The sequence below is a fragment of the Archocentrus centrarchus genome, chromosome 15 (genome assembly GCF_007364275.1).
Source record: "Archocentrus centrarchus isolate MPI-CPG fArcCen1 chromosome 15, fArcCen1, whole genome shotgun sequence".
In the NCBI taxonomy this organism is placed as follows: domain Eukaryota; kingdom Metazoa; phylum Chordata; class Actinopteri; order Cichliformes; family Cichlidae; genus Archocentrus; species Archocentrus centrarchus.
In genome coordinates, this window is record NC_044360.1 from 28524774 (window position 1) to 28542086 (window position 17313).

General features: G+C 40.2%; 1 protein-coding gene across 1 annotated transcript in view; it reads left to right on the forward strand.

The window, feature by feature from the left end:
- The window catches only part of rims1a (regulating synaptic membrane exocytosis 1a), a 244433-nt gene that overhangs the window by 26686 nt on the left and 200434 nt on the right, over positions 1-17313 (forward strand). The window lies entirely within an intron of this gene.

Below are 17313 nucleotides of genomic sequence, written 5' to 3' on the forward strand. Positions count from 1 at the left end.
ATAATTCTGTTTTTCTGCTTCTTTCTTACCATGCAATAGGATGAAAATGCAATAAAGATTTCCTCTGACAGTCTTCCCTTTTATCATTTTCTCTTTCTCACACTCTGCCTTTGTCTCTTTTTTTCCTCCTGTGGCTTTCGTGCCTCTCCCCCTCCCATTCCATCTTATTCCCTCTTTTTCTCCCTTCATTGATATTAATCTCTCTTTCTCACTCTCTGATTCAAGAATGCTGAAGCAGTCTGAGCTGATTTGTCTGAGAAAAACAATGCAGTTTATGGAGACAGTCCAGGGCAGAGGTCTGAAAAACAGATACATGCACAACAGTAGGTTGAGGAGTCCATCTGCAGCTGTGAACACACTGATTTTAGCAAGTGAAATTGACAAAATGTCTGTCAGGAGCCTTTAAAGAGTACATATCGAAGCCCTGCATATGCATATGACAGTGTCAAATCCCACTCTTCCTCAGTTTGTCTCTCAAACACTGCAGGCAGCTATACGCTCCGTACTTTTCCATGTAATTCTCTGCTGGCTCTCTGCCTGGCTCCTTCTTTGTGTACAGCACAGGGCTGACTGGGAACAAATGCGGTACCTCACTCTGTCTGTGCAATGACATTGATGGCTGCAGCTCTGCCAGCATGCTGTCGAACCAGGACAGGAAAGTCTCTCAAGCGTGCCCAGCAACCAAACAAACTGCTGTTTGACTAACCTTGAATTACTGGTGATATCTGGGCCCATTAGGCTAACAGAAGAGACCTTCCCTTTAGAAATGCAGCATAAATGCAAACTTTGTGCATGCGTGCAATGTTAACTATCTATTGAGGGTGGACTGTTAAACACTACAACTAGAACTGGAGTGTTTTAACTTCCACTAGGTCACCAGGGACCTGTTTGGCATTGGATTCACTTCTGCCTCTTTATGTGGAAATTTCTCCTTTGCAAAAGATCCAAATAGAAATCTAATAAAGTAACTTTGATTGCAGAATTATTTTTAAGTTTTGATTCTGGTTCTTAAAATTATACTTGTTTAGCCTTTGGCAAAAATGCAACCTAATCCTAACAGTAGTAGTAGGAGTCCAAATATTTATACAATGTGTGATCAAAAGGTTCTGTGAGTCGGCCCATAAAAATAAAAAAAAATCTGCTATATTTAAATATGGCAGCTCTTTAACATAACTTTCTCACTCATGTTTTGCAGTGTAGCTGCTATTATAACCATGATTAAACTCACCCAAACGGCTGATTTAGACTTTTGCAGTGAATTATTGTTGCGCCTACTATGTAACCTATATAAGTGGCTGATGCTGTTTTATGTGTTAATTACCTTGCGGTCGTGTCCCTGTGTTTTATATGTGGTGGCGGCCATGACAGAAACAAATAAAATGCCGGGACCCTCCCGGGTCCGTGCTCTTTGCTGTAGTTCTTTTTTTCACAGGCAAACGTTTGTCCTTCAGGTTTTCCACTTCTTTGTACATTCCCGCACATTCACTACAAAAGTTTCCTCAGTCTCCTTCCAGGAATTTGTTGACATTTGTGAGGCCTTATATTGAGGGTACAATTTTTATTCTCACACTGATAAATTCAAAAATGCAGCAAATATGTGGCTGAAAATGCACAGTGGGAATCAAGAGTGTTCAAACACAATAGTTGTGGGCTGCATCAACGCAAAGTGTAGTTACGGTTCTAGGGAGGTGCACAGCAGGCGTAGGTTATGGTTTAGGGTTTCAGAGGAGTTTGTGGTACAACATACCTACAGCACAGATTTACCACAGAAGCATAAATCCTCTGTATGGCTACCCTGTGCTATCAGAAATTCTTGTTTTTCTTAAAGTGTTCTCCAAACTCTTGATAATCAGGGGACAAAGAAACAAGGAACTAGGGTTGGGGTTGTTAGAGGTGAAATCCCAATCTGTCCACTTGCATTTGTGCATCTGCTATACATGCTGGCTCTCCTCCGGTGTGTCAAACAGTGAACCTTCAACTTGATTTTCATTTTATGGAAGTGGAGGAACTCACATGAAGGCAAATCCGGTGAGTGGGCCAGGTGGTAAGGGAAGACTGTGTTGTGAAGCCAAAGAAAGTTCTGCTTTTTCAGTGTGTTTGTGTGCCAGCTCAGGTTGGCAAGTTCCACAGTTGTGGTCATTTCTGCTAAATGTTTTCCCAAAGACCCTTCCGGATATTATAGTAGAACTCCACATGGACATTTTCACTATCAAACACAAAACTGAGGGTTATGCTTCTGGTCACACTTCAGGCCTGATGCCCTGATTCAGCAATTATCAACAGCAATGATCCTTCACATTAAAGTTGGGTCAGTTTGAAAGTGAAATTGATGTTTGCTGTGTGCATAAGTTTAAGGAACATAGCAAAATTACATATGTGCCATATGCGGACTGTTAGGGATGGATTTAAAAAAAAAATTACAATAGATGCACAAAAAGATCTCAAAAAAAAGGGAGATCAACCAAATTTAAATCAGGTAAGTTTTGTCAGGGATCACAAATGTAAACATATGAGCTCAAAAATACAGGCGTTCTGCCCCTCTACCCTCTCTGTCCCACCAGAAGAGCACAGATGTGCTAGCATGTGCTGCTATTACTTAAATAGTAACCTGTATCTTGTGTCAGTCATTTCATTCATCGTGTGTTTAGAGGGCGAGCTCTGTGAGAATTATGAGCTTGCTTTTTCTGTAAACTTGCAGGCTTACACATTTTTCTAGCTAGGGCCTAGCAACATAAACATAACTGAATTAGTCACATTAATTAATTCATTATTAATGGTTGGCAGGATGCTAAATTATTACCACTACTTAAAATAGCCTACTTTCATAGTAAATCAATCCAGTCACTGTATTTCTCTTTTTGCCTAATGAGAGCTGGGATAAATTCCAGCCCCCTTGCAAGCCTGAACTGGACAAGCAGTTAAGAAAATGGATGGATGGATGGTTCCTGATCACAGTGTATTTGGCTGACAGACCAAATAGGCAGTTAACAGCAAGTTTTGCTGCCATGGACAATGTCTAAAATTTTAAAATTTATATACTTATGGGCGAAAGATTAAAAAGACAAAGCCTTAACAATTAGCTAGCACGGGCTTTGTTGTAGGTGTTGATTCTTCTTTCGACTGGTCTCTTTAGGGGTCACCACAGCAGATCATCTACCTCCATCTCACCGTATCATTAGTATCCACCTCTGTCACAGCAGACCTCTGCATGTCCTCCTTCACTACATCCATTAATCTTCTCTGTGGTCTTCCTCTTTTCCTCCTGCCTGGCAGCTCCATATTGAATATCCTTTGTCGACTATATCCACTAGCCCTCTGTTGGACATGTCCAAACCATCTCAGCCTCGCCTCTCTAACTTTGTCTCCAAACTGCTCAGCCTGAGCTGTCCCTCATTTCTAATCCTGTCCATCCTGCTCACTCCCAATGAACATCTTGTCAGAGCCACCGTCTCTAAACCATACATCAGACCAGGTCACTTTCACTCTTGCTGCTCTCCTTCTGTAACAAATCACCCCTGATTCTCATCTTACCCTGCTCCACCCTGCCTGCACTCTATGGTTCACCTCTCTTGTCCACCGTCTGTTGCTTTGGATGGTTGACCCCAGCTATTTAAACTCATCCACCTTCAGTACCTCTACTCCTTGCATCTTCACCTTTCCACCTAAACAATGTATATTAAACTGAAGCCCAATATATTACCTGCAGCTGGGAGTAATCCATCTTCACCGTGTCACCTGCCATTTGATCTGAGCAGAAAAACATCCCTTTGTTTGCTCATCTATCAGTTTAATATTCTTATTCAAACATGAAACAGGATATTTTTACATTTCAAAAACACAAATAAGTAATGCCTCAAGCACTGAACTGGATATCATCTGTCACAGAACTGCGTGCAATGACATGATTGGCACAGGCAAACTGAAAATTAATTAGTGGGCTGATGGAGCCCATCAATTAAACAGTGATGTTCATTTTACTGTTTTATGAATGACAGAAGTCTGTTTTTCAAGTGGTGCAGTGTGTACTGTATTTATTTGAGGGTAGATGTGAAGAAATAGAATTAATTAAATCTGATCTACATTTGATTGAATTCTGAGGATCAATAATTGGTTGAAGTATTGATTTAATGAATTTGTGGGCTGGAGGCTGGTGTTCATTTGCCGCCAGTTCATTTTGGAGCTGTGCTGGCTGAATGATTTATCACAGGCTACATTCACGCCTGTAGCTTTTAGTGTCTGTAAACAGGTCAGGGTAGACAGCACCCCCATCTGTTACGCTGACATTTAGTCGTTAGCCATGAGCCTGACTGTCGGCCTGAGAGATTAGCTGCTAGCCCAGCGCTACTTAAAAGCTGCAGGGGGATAGAAAATGGAGGGGAAATTCGACAAAATGTGTTTGGGTGCAACATCAAGTGGTTAGAAGTGAATTTGTAGTGGTGTTTGACAGATTTAGTAACCATTATTTATTGGGAGAAACTTTACCCAACCCAGTCTTTCAGCACTGCTCATCTCTCTCTCTCTCTCTCTCTCTCTCTCTCTCTCTCTCTCTCTCACACACACACACACACACACACACACACACACCTACCTGACTTGAGATCAGCTAGAGGTCCTAATTACCAGAGCAGAGAGATTGCGATTTTTTTTCCCCCCCTGAGCTGTAATCTGTGCTGATTGCTGATTGTTAATCCTAAATGACTCGATGTGGCGCTGTCAGATTGTCATGCTCATTTGTGAATCTTCTCCACGATGATAATGGTGCAGGTGTTTTTCCACCAGAGTAAAGACTTTTTCTTTCCCCTCTTCTTACAGCCCCAAAACCATAAATCCTCCTCCTCAGAAACACACACACATAAATATATATAAATATATCAGTGTATGCTGTTATGTATACAGTAAATGCTAGCATATGTTCTTTTCACAAAGAAGAAAATCTTCAGTTTAAAAAACCCTCCCTAAGGTAAAATACCTAATTGTACTGCAGAACTAAGCACGTGTACAGCCGGGAACAAAGAGCGGTCTTGGTCTTGATAGCTGACTCGCTCCTCAATAACGGCTGTATAAAGGATGAATGATTTGCTCATCTCATACAGTTTGATTGACAGGTTCACACATCTGACTGTAGCCATTAGCTGCCTGCAAGGATACACATGCTTTTTGAACATTATTAATGGAAATATTTTAAAAATTAGATGGCTTGTTGTGCGGTTAATAGCATTAACAGTCTGCCGAGATGCCTGTGGTTCAGGTTTGGTGAATGTAATTCCAGTATTTTGTTAGTCTCACTAATTAGCAGATTGCATCTGTAGCGTTTATGGAAGTAGCTTGCTAACTAAGCTTGCTAGCATTAGGTGATTACTTAATAAAGCATTCAACCCTGCTGTTAATCACGGTTATTTCTGGCTCTAAAAACCTGCATAAACACATCACCACTGCTCTAGAGTCCAGTGACGGTGTGCTTTACACCACTGCATCCAACACCTTACATTGTTCTTGGTGATTTAAGGCTCGGTGCAGCTGCTCAGCCATGGAAACCCATTCCATGAAGCTCTCTATGCACTTGTTCTTGAGCTGATCTGAGGGCCATATGAAGTCTGTAGTGAATGACTGCAGAAAGTTGGCAACCTCTGTGCACTATGCATCTCAGCATCCACTGACCCCACTCTGTGATGTTACATGGTCTACCACTTCATGTAATATAAAGAGGATAAGGCTGTCTTTCCCAACCCCTTCCACTTTGTTATAATCCCACTAACAGTTGACTGTGGAATATTTAGTAGTGAGGAAATTTCATCACTGGACTTGTTGCACAGGTGGCATCCTATCACCGTACCACGCTGGAATTCACTGAGCTCCTGAGAGCGACCCATTCTTTCACTGATGTTTGGAGAAACAGTCTGCATGCCTAGGAGCTTGGTTTGATACACCTGTGGCCATGGAAGTGACTGGAACACCTGAATTCAATGATTTGGGTGAGTGAATGAATACTTTTGGCATTATAGTGTATTTTTCTTTAATACTGAGCACCTTGGGGAAGGCATAAATATTAGAACATTCCATTAGTCTTTGTCTCTAAGAGGCTCACAAGTGGACATTTAATTCAGCTTGTATGTGATTTACTACATTTCATCATTTCTACATAGAAAATTACATTTTCAAAGTTCCCTCAGCTTAAATCTAGACAACTTTCCATTGATAGCATCTGAGATGCTCATTGACTTCTGTCCTATCTCCACGTCATGTATATACTGTCACACTGATAACAGGAGTCATGAGGTTTGCTGTAAAAAGGGTCCAACACATGTATTACAGAAGCCATTTTTCAAGCTACATAAGCTGGAGTGCATCTGGCTTGTGAACGAGGGGGCGGGGGAACAAAGCAGCTAGCTGGGCTGTGGAAGTGCTGCTGTCCACCCATAGTGGGAAGTTGATTTATTTCAAACAGCACACTGACTGCAGACTGTGGAGAGTCTGGAGGATGAGTTTGCTGTTCGATCATTTACACCCACCACTAATATGAGCCTCTGAACACCTGTCAGCTGCTTGTATGAGATTTATACAGGACATTATACATATTTTCATCTTCATATATATTCACTTTAAGTGAGGTACCTTCTCCTCAACATCATGTCTCCATAACTGCAGGTTTGTCACACAACTATCGTGAGAGATGCTACCAAGGACACCATCTCCTCTCTGGGTAAATCCCCAGATTCAGAGCTATAGGTCTTATTTGTGCCAGCAGGACAAACAGCAGGACTGTAGCAGCGATTAAATCCAGTCAAAAGGGCACTTTCAGATTAGGGACATAAACACATTTGTCTCTGTGACGTCAAAAGTCTCCCTTTATTTCTCAGTTTGAGACACTTGAGAACATTCAAGGACATAATTAAATAACATCATTGCTTCAGAACAGGGAGTTACAGTGATGCATTGGCAATCCAGCCTGGTCTTTATCTGCTTTATCCAAAAGACAGCAAGCATAGAATGCAACATTTCCTGAACTTATTGTTTCCCTGGAAAAAACAGTAATCTATGAGTATTAAACAGATAATAAAGTAATTTAGGAAATATCTGGTTAAACTTCAAAATCCTTCTGATGGGAGTTATTCATGATTAATGCTCAGCTTTAATAATGGAGTGGACCAACTCCTTCACACATACTGAAAGTGCTTTGAAGGTTTACTATTGAGACTCCATATTTAGTGGTGGTGACTCAAACAAACTTCTGTTATGGATCACATTTTGGTGATAGGTTATGCACGTGCGATTCACGCTGAACATAATGTATATAATATATTGAATAATATATTGAAAAATCAGAAGAATTGAGATTTATAGTAAATCTTTTTTAAAATATATGTTAATCACTGTGTGTGTGTGTGTGTGTGTGAGACGATGCTCGTGCAAAGTTTCTTTCAGATTAGCCCACCTGCTGATGAGGAGATACACACAGATGAATATACATGCATATGCTACAATATTCCACATTATAGAAATATAAAGAGGATGTAGAACTATTCACTTCTTGTTGTGCCTACTATAGATGTGACTTTGAGTTTGTGCAAAAAGCATCAGTGACTGCCCCCTTTCTCAGAAGCAATTCCAAGAAAGGAGCAACTCCTACAGACATTCCACCATAATAAAATCAAAGGTTACTGATGTCACACTGCCAGACTGGGCAGACCATTTGATTGGCAGGTGACCTCTGGAAGCCTAGCAACAAAGGCACACTGGTAATGAGGTCCTGACCCTAAAGATTGTTGGAGAAAAAAATCCCAAGAGATGACCAGTGTAGCCCCTTAACTGGCAAGGGCCCGGTGACGGGCCGTTTGTAGTCCCTTTTATATGGCAGGCTAGACCCTCCCATTTTTATTGACACGTCATTCGGCCAATCATGTAACTGGCTGCACCAAATCACCTGACAAAGCTACGTGACGCCCTCTGAGTATTATTGGCTCTGGGAAACCCATTTCTTAACATGATTGGCCGAATGAGGTGTCAGTCAAAATGGGCGGGTCTAGCCTGCCATATAAATGCACTTCATTCGGCCGGCGGACCAGACGCAGCCAGTTAATAGGCTATGAAATGGGTTGTTCAGAGCCAATAATAACCAGAGGGTGTTATGTAGTTTTTGTCAGGTGATTTTTTTGCTGCCAGTTAAGGGGTTAAAGGGAGGAACCTGGGCCTGATCTCATTAAGAGGAAATGAGAAAAGAAGTGTGTCTTTCTTTCTGTCTCACCCCCACATGGCCACCTTTTTACTTTTTTTTTTTTTTTTTTTTTTGTCTCAGGCCTACAGAGTCACCCAGACATTCTTTATGGCCATTATGGTAGATTGCTGCTTTCCTAGCTCAGGTAGCTAACATACTGTTAATAGCAAGCCAATCGCTGGGGAAACAGATTGGCTTTTATTACACACACACACACACACACACACACACACACACACACACACACACGCACACACACACACACCTCTAACCTACACTCAGACAAAACTGAGCTGTTTATTTCTATCGAGGGAAGCTGCGACTGGAGTACTTTGGCCCTATGTGTGACCGTTAGTGTGACTCTATATATTATCATCCTAATCCTACAAGGGATATCGGCCCATAGGTACAAATACCCGCATACAGAGCAGGAATACACTCATACAGCCCGGTAAGAGGCTTATTATGAGACAGGCTGGCAGTATTATATGGGAAACAGTGCCCCCTGGTGGTAGTTGTACTGCAAGTAAAGAAGTAAAAAAAGCAAGAGGAACTAATCACTCAGACAGGCTGAATCTCATATTGCCTTCTACAAGTTTGGCCCCTGCCAGGCATCTGCATTTTTATTTGTAGGCGTGTGTTCAGCCAGTCTGAAACCTTCCCTGGCAGCTGCACATATGTCTCTCACTGCTTCTAACTGTCAAAGATAAAGGAATGTACAAAACTACATTTCTTTATCTTTGTTTATCTCATCCCGGGTCAGCAAACTCTGAGTTCATTAACTCTGAGATTGGCTACTCTGAGTTTCTCATTCCAGAACAACAGGTCAGAGTTCAATCAGCTCTCAGTATGTTCACCTTGAGTAAGTGCATGCATGAGTAGAGAAAGAATGCCATCACCAACGGAGCTCCAATATTACTATTTACCATGGCAATGTGTAAATAAAGACCCTTCATTTTAATCCAGTAGACCGAGGAATATAAATGTCGCTGCTGACCGTGATGTTTTTCCTTTTTTTTTTTTTTTAAATGGGGGACAAAAAGTGTTTTAATCAGCTTGGTTTTCTGTCATCATCTTAAACAAAATAAAACACGGATATAAAATATATAATCTTTCAGTATCCTGAATTATTTTTGCCATTAGTGGATAAAAATGCTTTAAGAGAAAACTGCTGTATTTATAATTGGATCTAATATCAGCCTTCGAAGATAGATGATGCTTCCTGACAGCCACATCAGAGATGCTGTCCTGACTTACTGTTAAAACTAAGGGTTATGTAATAGTAACTCCTTCACATTTACACTCCAAAAAGCTTTCCAAGTGTTTAATGAATGTAAAGTTTTATCAGAAAAGGCGAACACATCTAAGTTTTTACAGAGCTTTCTATATGATAGTCAGTATAGTTTGGGAAGGATGAGACATTTTAAACATTTAACGGTACTAGGGCCCGTATCCAGGCCCAAAAGAATTTGCCAAATAAATCCAGGATTTTTAAAGGGTTAAATTGTGTTGGGATCCACTCATGAACTACTATGACTGGATCCAAAAACGGATGAGCTGGGAAATGTCTGGAGCCTGATCCGGTCTGAATCTATGATCCTTATCTGTTTGGGATGCATCCTGTTGCGCAAGTAGATTCGGGCATGGTTTGCTGATCCGTTATGGAGCCTGTGATTCCTTCGGGCGGATCCAGTTCTGAGACAGACTGTAAAAACATGTTGAGGCTCAGACTCTAATTTTCAGACTCTGTGTCTTTCAAAATGTGGTTTAACAAATTTATTGCCTGAATCTGGCCTGGGTATATTGAAGATCACCCGAGCATTTTTTTTTCTGATTTATTGCAATTTTCTCAACCGTCTGAACCAACAATGTGATTGATTTATTATTAGAAAATCCCCTTGCCCTTATTTTGAAAATTCATTTGCTGTTAACCAGCTAGCTTTCTTTCCTATGGACAGGTTGGTCAGGTTACTATTGTGGTGATGCTTGATGATGTCTGACGTCTCAAATCCTGCAGTCAGACGGACTTCAGCTCCACTGTGATGGTCTGCAGCTGGTGACAGTAGTTGTTCTGGAGCTTTGCTGCGATTTGGAGGATACCTCTAACGCTAACCAGAACTTGGAGGAGGTGGAGAGCTGGTGCAGCCTGCTGTAGCTTACCGAGGCTGAAAAACATCACAAGGACTTCTGCTGCCAGCTGCAGTTGTGGAGTTGGAGTTCATCTAACAGAGTGGAGCTCATTGTCACTCTTTTGTTTGTTGTTAAAAAATGCATATGCTATTATTTATTTGTTTAAATATTAGCTACGCCTCCTTTCACAACCTGCTTCCCGCCTACTGCCTCAAAGACCGTCCAGTTCTGTGAGAAACACTGGATCACAGAGCTGGATGTTAATTTATGGTGTTGTAACCGTGAAGGTGGTATTGCACATGAGGGAGACACTGACAGAGTAAATGTCCAGATCATCGGTTGTTTAATGTTCTAAATGCCCTGCGTGAAGTTGCACCACATCCCAAAGGTGCAGAGATCTGATGACACAGGAGACTATCTGAGTACAGTGAACTCTGTCACGTTCAAGAAACCATGCTGCCACATTTAAATGATGCTCAGTTAGTATGAAGAGGCTGAAAATGTGCCAAGAAAATATCCCCCACACCATTACACTACCAACAGCAGCCTGAACTACTGAGACAAGGAAGAACAGATCCATGCTTTCACATTATTCACACTAGAGTCTGACCCATCCATCCAAATGTTGCAGCAGAAATAGGGGCTCATCCAACCAGGCAAAGATTTTACAGTCTTCTATTGTTCAGTTTTGGTTAGCCTGTGCAAACTGCAGCCTCAGTTTCCTGTTTTCTAAATAAAAATGGATAACTCCAATCGGTAAAAGTCCAGAGTCATTTCACAGGCTGAGAAAAAGGGTCTTTCAAACACTATCAGTACAAGCTTCGAGAGCTTCAGTAGATTTTCTTGGTGTACAGGCCGTGATCAGCTGACCTGTGCTGCTGCTGCTCTGAGGTTTAATGCTCTTTGTGGATTTAACCAACTGAATTTGTTCAAGATTTAAGACGCTACACAAGCTACATGGCTCATTTCCAACCAGCACCGTCACCTCAAATATAAATTGATGTAGCCAAACATTGACCATGAACAACACAGCTGCTCTGTACCCATCCAACTTAGGGCTTTACGGAAAACTTCACCACAGTACTGCTAAGTAACCATTTTAGACTACAGTGAAGGGCACCAAACTGCTTAGTACGGTATTTTCATGCAACATTTGTACTTCAGTTTGTTTTGCAAGAGATTTCACAAAAAAGAAATCATCAAGACATCACGTATAGATTTAAAAACTCTAAAATGCTTGCGAACGAGTTACATTTCCAGGTTATAAAATTTAACTTGCTGAGAGTCCTTACCTTTCCTTCTCCTTCCTCTCTTTCTTGTGTCTTTCTCCATCTCTCAGTGTCACACATTAACATTTTTCTCTCCCTGGGAAATGCAGTAGCTGTAGCCGAGCAAGTATCTCAGTGCAGACAGCTGGAAGGAATGCCAAGCTGCAGCACATGAAAATGATTTCACTTGATAGGCAGGTTAGCGCATATTACTATCGGATTTAATTGCTCATTAATTGGAGGTGTTGGAGTGCTATTCTGACCCACTTTAACCCCTAAATGCAAGGATGTACTGTATGTAAGGTAATGCATTTGAGAGAGGATGGTACTGCAGTGTGCCAGACCTGGAGTGAAACATGTTGGCAGGAATATTCAAGTGCACAGTTGTTTTACTACTCTCGACATCTGCACTGAATCCAGTATATAGGTTACATATACTATAAAAGATGCATGTAACCGATGTGATGTCATACACTGGCTTTTCGACTCCACATTTTGAACCCTCACTGTTTTGGCTGATGCTGTGTTAGTTTTTTTGGGTTGGCAAGCTGCATTCATAAATTGCTCAGATGCACAGACTCACACATTTGTTAATAAGTGCGAAGGCCATCCACACAGGAAGCAATTCACTCATAGCACATCGATTCATAGCTGACAGTTAGTCACTTACTACCTTGTCATATGTCAATCATCGATATCCTGCGCTTTATGTGGTAATCACTTCACTCACTCACCTTGAAGTCGAGAACAGTTTCCTGTCACCAGCAGTGTTCTTGTCCATCGTTACTGAATGTCATTGACTTTTTATGGCCTCTGGTTGCTGTATGTCATTTCCGGCATGAATGCCCCTCAGCAGACTAAAAGCAGCACCATAACTGAAGCAGAAAGTTCAGGCCAAATTATTTGTTAGATAATCGCATTAAAAATACTCCAGAAGTCACCAACACTACAAAAACAGAAACGAGGTCCAATCCAGTGACTCCAATTAGAGGAAGGTAGACCTAAGAGACAGCAGCCAACCACCACCACAGAAACTCAAACGTCAACATGAAATTCTTTGTAACTTTGTCAGAGTATTATCAGATTTGTGATTTCAAGTGCTGTTATCACAAAAATTGTATCAAAATAAACGTGTGACACTTGAACCGAAAGGTAAAATCTTCCAGTTTCTTCAAATCCGCCTGTTTAGTATGTGGTTAAAAATAAAATCCTAAAACTTATGTCAAGAGAGATTTTTTTATTCCTTGAGTAAAATCGATCTAAAGTTAGTTCTTCATTTCATTTTTATATCACTAAAGCCGATGGTGGTTACGTGCTGGTCTGTGAATTCCAGTGCTTCCACAGTCATCAGTAAAATAGAGGATAATTTCACGCTGCTATAACTGCCACAGCAGCATACTGATGAAAACATGTTTGTAGTTGGCAGATAGATAAACTGTATTAATACAGCGCGAGTCACTTGAAAAGAACATGGTGGCCTTCATTTTGACTGTGAAATTTTGTCATTTTTCACTTATTTTGAACATGTTAGAAACCAAACAATAATCAGTTACCTTGGAAAATAATCTACAGATGAAAGAATTTGTAGGAGTGTTTTTGTTCTCTATCACTATGCAGCATGAGGCCCATTTTTCACAGTATGTCGGCACTCACAGAGTGCTGCAAAACACATCAGAAGAAGCAGTAAAATGCTTGCACTCCTTTGTGGCTGACATAATATAAGAACAGTAAAGCCTTACGGGTAGTAAACCAACCCGTCTGACACTGAAACGCCTCTGCTGTTTTATGTGACGTCGCTTTTGAACTCTTTTTTTTTTTTTACATGAAATGCTGAAAGCTTCAGCTCAGGAAAAGACATTGATTTTAATAATAAATAATAAATATGAACCTTTATCTGTATAGCACTTTCAGAATCATCATTACAAAATCAAAAGGAAAAATAAACAATTTAATAACAACAAACAAAGAGATGGTCTACGACTCAGACAAACAGAAGAATTTAAATGCAATAAAAGCAAATAAATCAGGCAACAATGAAAATAAATTTAAAAAGTCGATAAAGAAATAAACTGGGGATAAAAACAGTGTTATTATGAATAAAGGCATTCTGTAAAAATAAGTTTTGAGGAGTGAAAGTAGATATTATGTTTGCCAACATCAGATTTTATGGTTAAAAAGTTCCAGCGCTGCAGGCCTGTGACAGAAAATGTCCAAGTCCGCTCATAAAAGACTTTAATATTTATTAATAGAAGTTTATATTCCTTGAATTTCTTATACCATGAGCTGAGTTTTGAATGAGCTGGAGGAGAGATTTGGCTGAGACCTGAGTAGAGTGAAATGCTGTAGTCCAAATATGACCAAATAAATGATAAAAGCACGCACAAGTTTTTCAAGGTGTGCTTGAATTCACATTTTCTTTTAAACTTTCTGCAGTTTTTCTGTATTTGGAGCAAACATGACTGTATGAACTTGGTGATCTGAGAGTCAGAACAAAACTCCACCCAGGTTTCCTCAGGTTGGAGAACAAATATGCAAGTTTTTTTTTCCAAGTTACAGGTCAGGTTAGAGGTCCAAATAAGAGGAATTCACTGTTAGAATCATTGAGCTGAAGGAAATTTATTCAACAAACACCGAAGCGATAAGCTACAAGATCTGAGACTTTACATTACTGGCCTTCAACTGAACAATTAGCTGTATATCATCTGCATTAGAAGGGAAATTAAGACTGTCTTTACAGATTATTTGATCCAATGCAAGCATGTAGACAGAGAATATTATGGGACCCAGAACTGACCCCTGCAGAAGACCAACATGAGAGCGGGGCTGAGGATGAGGAGAATTCTTCCATTATAAGAGAAACAGATCTGTCTGATGAGTAGGAGTGAAACCAGGCAGGATCTGGTCACGTATCATGGTTAACTGTACTGTATCAAATGCAAAACTCAGATCCAGAGGAACTGGAATAGAACATAAGTCAGAGTCAGCAGTGACAAATATATGATACCATCTTGATCTGAGATGTTTCTGTGCTGTGATGAGCACGGAAACCTGATCTGTCTCATAAATATCAGTGTTGTTCATATATAGGATTAATTGAGAAACAAAATAATTTTTAAACATTTTTTATTTCAAAAAACAGATAACCTTGATTTTGGTCTAAAATTTGCTAAGACAAGAGGCTGAACTATAGCATATTTAAGAGCAGATGACAGTCAGTAGATGATGAAGAATTATTAGATCATGGTTATCTGATCCTGGGATTTCCACCACTGACAAGTTGTAAGAATTCTTGGCAGTTGTTGGGAACAGAAACTTCTGCTACTTTATATAGAAAAATGATCTGTTGGTTTATTATGAGATTTTACATGAACAGATGACTTACTGCACTTTTGGTATGAGACTGCTTCCTGTTACTGTATCATATCAAATCAAATTTCCTATAACATTAAATGTGCTTAAAATACTGGAACTGCACTTCAGTTCCTGTATTTGCTGAGCTGACAGAAACTCCACTGATCATACTCTCTCGATTGCCTCACTCTGCAGTTTCTCTCCATTTCCACGTTATGCAGAGTTTCCTCATGACTAGCAAAGTGACTCTGTCCTCGCCTCAGTGACACAGTTTACTCTTTGTTTGACCGAGGCCAGCAGCAGTCACAGTCGGAGGGTGGGATGGACCTCATGATCAGAAGTCAAATCAATGTCACAAATCACACTGCCAAGAACTGCAGGCTCCCTCCTGGGTGAACCGCCTTTCCAGTCTAAGAGTAGCCAAAGGACAGGATTAACCAAACCAAAGACGCCCACTACAGCTGGACTTGTGTGTTTTTGGAGATCAAAGCTGATATCATGAGATTTGCTTTATATTTTATATATGCAAAAGCTACCAGCAAACTGCACCTACAGTATCACCATTAAGAGTGCGCATGTTGCAGTAAAATGTCCCCTATAACTCTTATTATTGTGCACTCTAGTTTGCTGTAACTACACTTTGCTTAAGGTATACACTGCAAGACAGGATGGATCCATGCTTACCTGTTTACACTAAGCTCTGATCCTACCATCCATATGTCACAACAGAAATTAAAACGCAGGCAACATTTTTCCTCACTTTGTTTTTTCCAATTTCAGTGAGTCCATGCAAACTGTACATGTAGGGTGACTTCCTGCTACGTGACTGGCTGATTAGATATTTGCATTAGTGAGCAGCTGAACAGTGTATCAAATATGTATACATAGCCAAACACTGCAAACCCTCCTTCATCACAATAATCTAAGTTGTCAATGGTGAGCCTGCAGGAATGTTGTGCATGACACTGGACTGAAAGCTATGAATTATGGCAAAAATCAGCCTCACAGCACCATTGTTTTACTGGTTCTTTTTCTTGTGTTTAGGGCTCACTTTGCTGTAAGATCCATTAAATGAAATCGAGGAAAGTTTCACAGAAAGTCTGAAAAGGAACAGCGACTAAAACGAACAATGAAGAGTCCAGCCACTGGAAGTTTTTATGGCAACATGATTAAAGTAACTCAGTGTGTCATAAGGAACATACAGATATTAGATGAAAATCCAGCACAGTGGGAAATCCCCGTTCATTCATGACAATTTATCAAAAAAAAACATTTTTTTTTGCCCTGAGAAAAAGGTAGTGTAATGTAAATGTTTTTGAAATACAGCTGACTTTTACTAACAATTTTATATGCATTTTTACACCATAATGATGTAGTTCTTTACAGTTTGTGTCCAAACGTTAACATTTTTTAAAGTTAGATAAATTGGGTTTAAAACAAAAATTAAAATAGAATAACACCTTTTTTGTTTAAAGCTGATTTAAAGTCATTAAATTGAAAGATCACTTGGACTTTCCAAAAGAATAACCGACACAATTTCACGTTCCTCCTGGATAGACGCTTATAATCGCCGTCCCTGGGTCACGTGATGCACCTCTGGTCCTGATGCTGCAGCTGTAATGAATCTGTATAGAAGGTGATTGATGCCACACAGCATCAGAAAGAAGAAGTATGATGATGGACACCTTAAAATGCTTACAAATACTGATGTCCAGTAGTCCAAAGCCATGCAGTTAGTGGGATTAGGTTAATTGGTAATTCTAAATTGCCCATAGGTGTGAATATTTATCTGTCTATCAGTGGCTGTTGTTATTTAGCTCTTGCCAGCTTACACAGATGGGATGGTTACATGACTTCAGGAGATGAAGCTTGAGGGGAGGAGAAAGAGGATGGCGCTTCATTAGGATGCTGTGGCGTTGTCGCTTTCCTTTGCGTTTTTGCTTCTTTGGTGAAGGGAACCCCTTCTCTGACAATAAAACAGGTATATTCCTACATATCCTGAGTCTGAGGGTACAGGCACATATTTAAATGTCCCTCTACAGCAGGTGAACGCCTACGACTTCTCTTCCACCACTGTATTTTTAATAGATTAATTCTAAGTTTATAACAATGCTGGAAGAAGTCATTAAATACTAATCTATGTATATTTGCGAGTATTTTTTCAATTAAATAACTTTTAAAAATGACTAAGTGTGCCTATAATTAACCTTTTGATGCTATTGCGGACATAATGATGAATCATATATCAATTCCTTTCTACATGATTTATCAGAGTAGCTGCAGAGTGACAGAGACACCAGCTTCAGTGACTATGACAAGCCTACATTTACAAGAATGGCTGCTGGGCCTTAT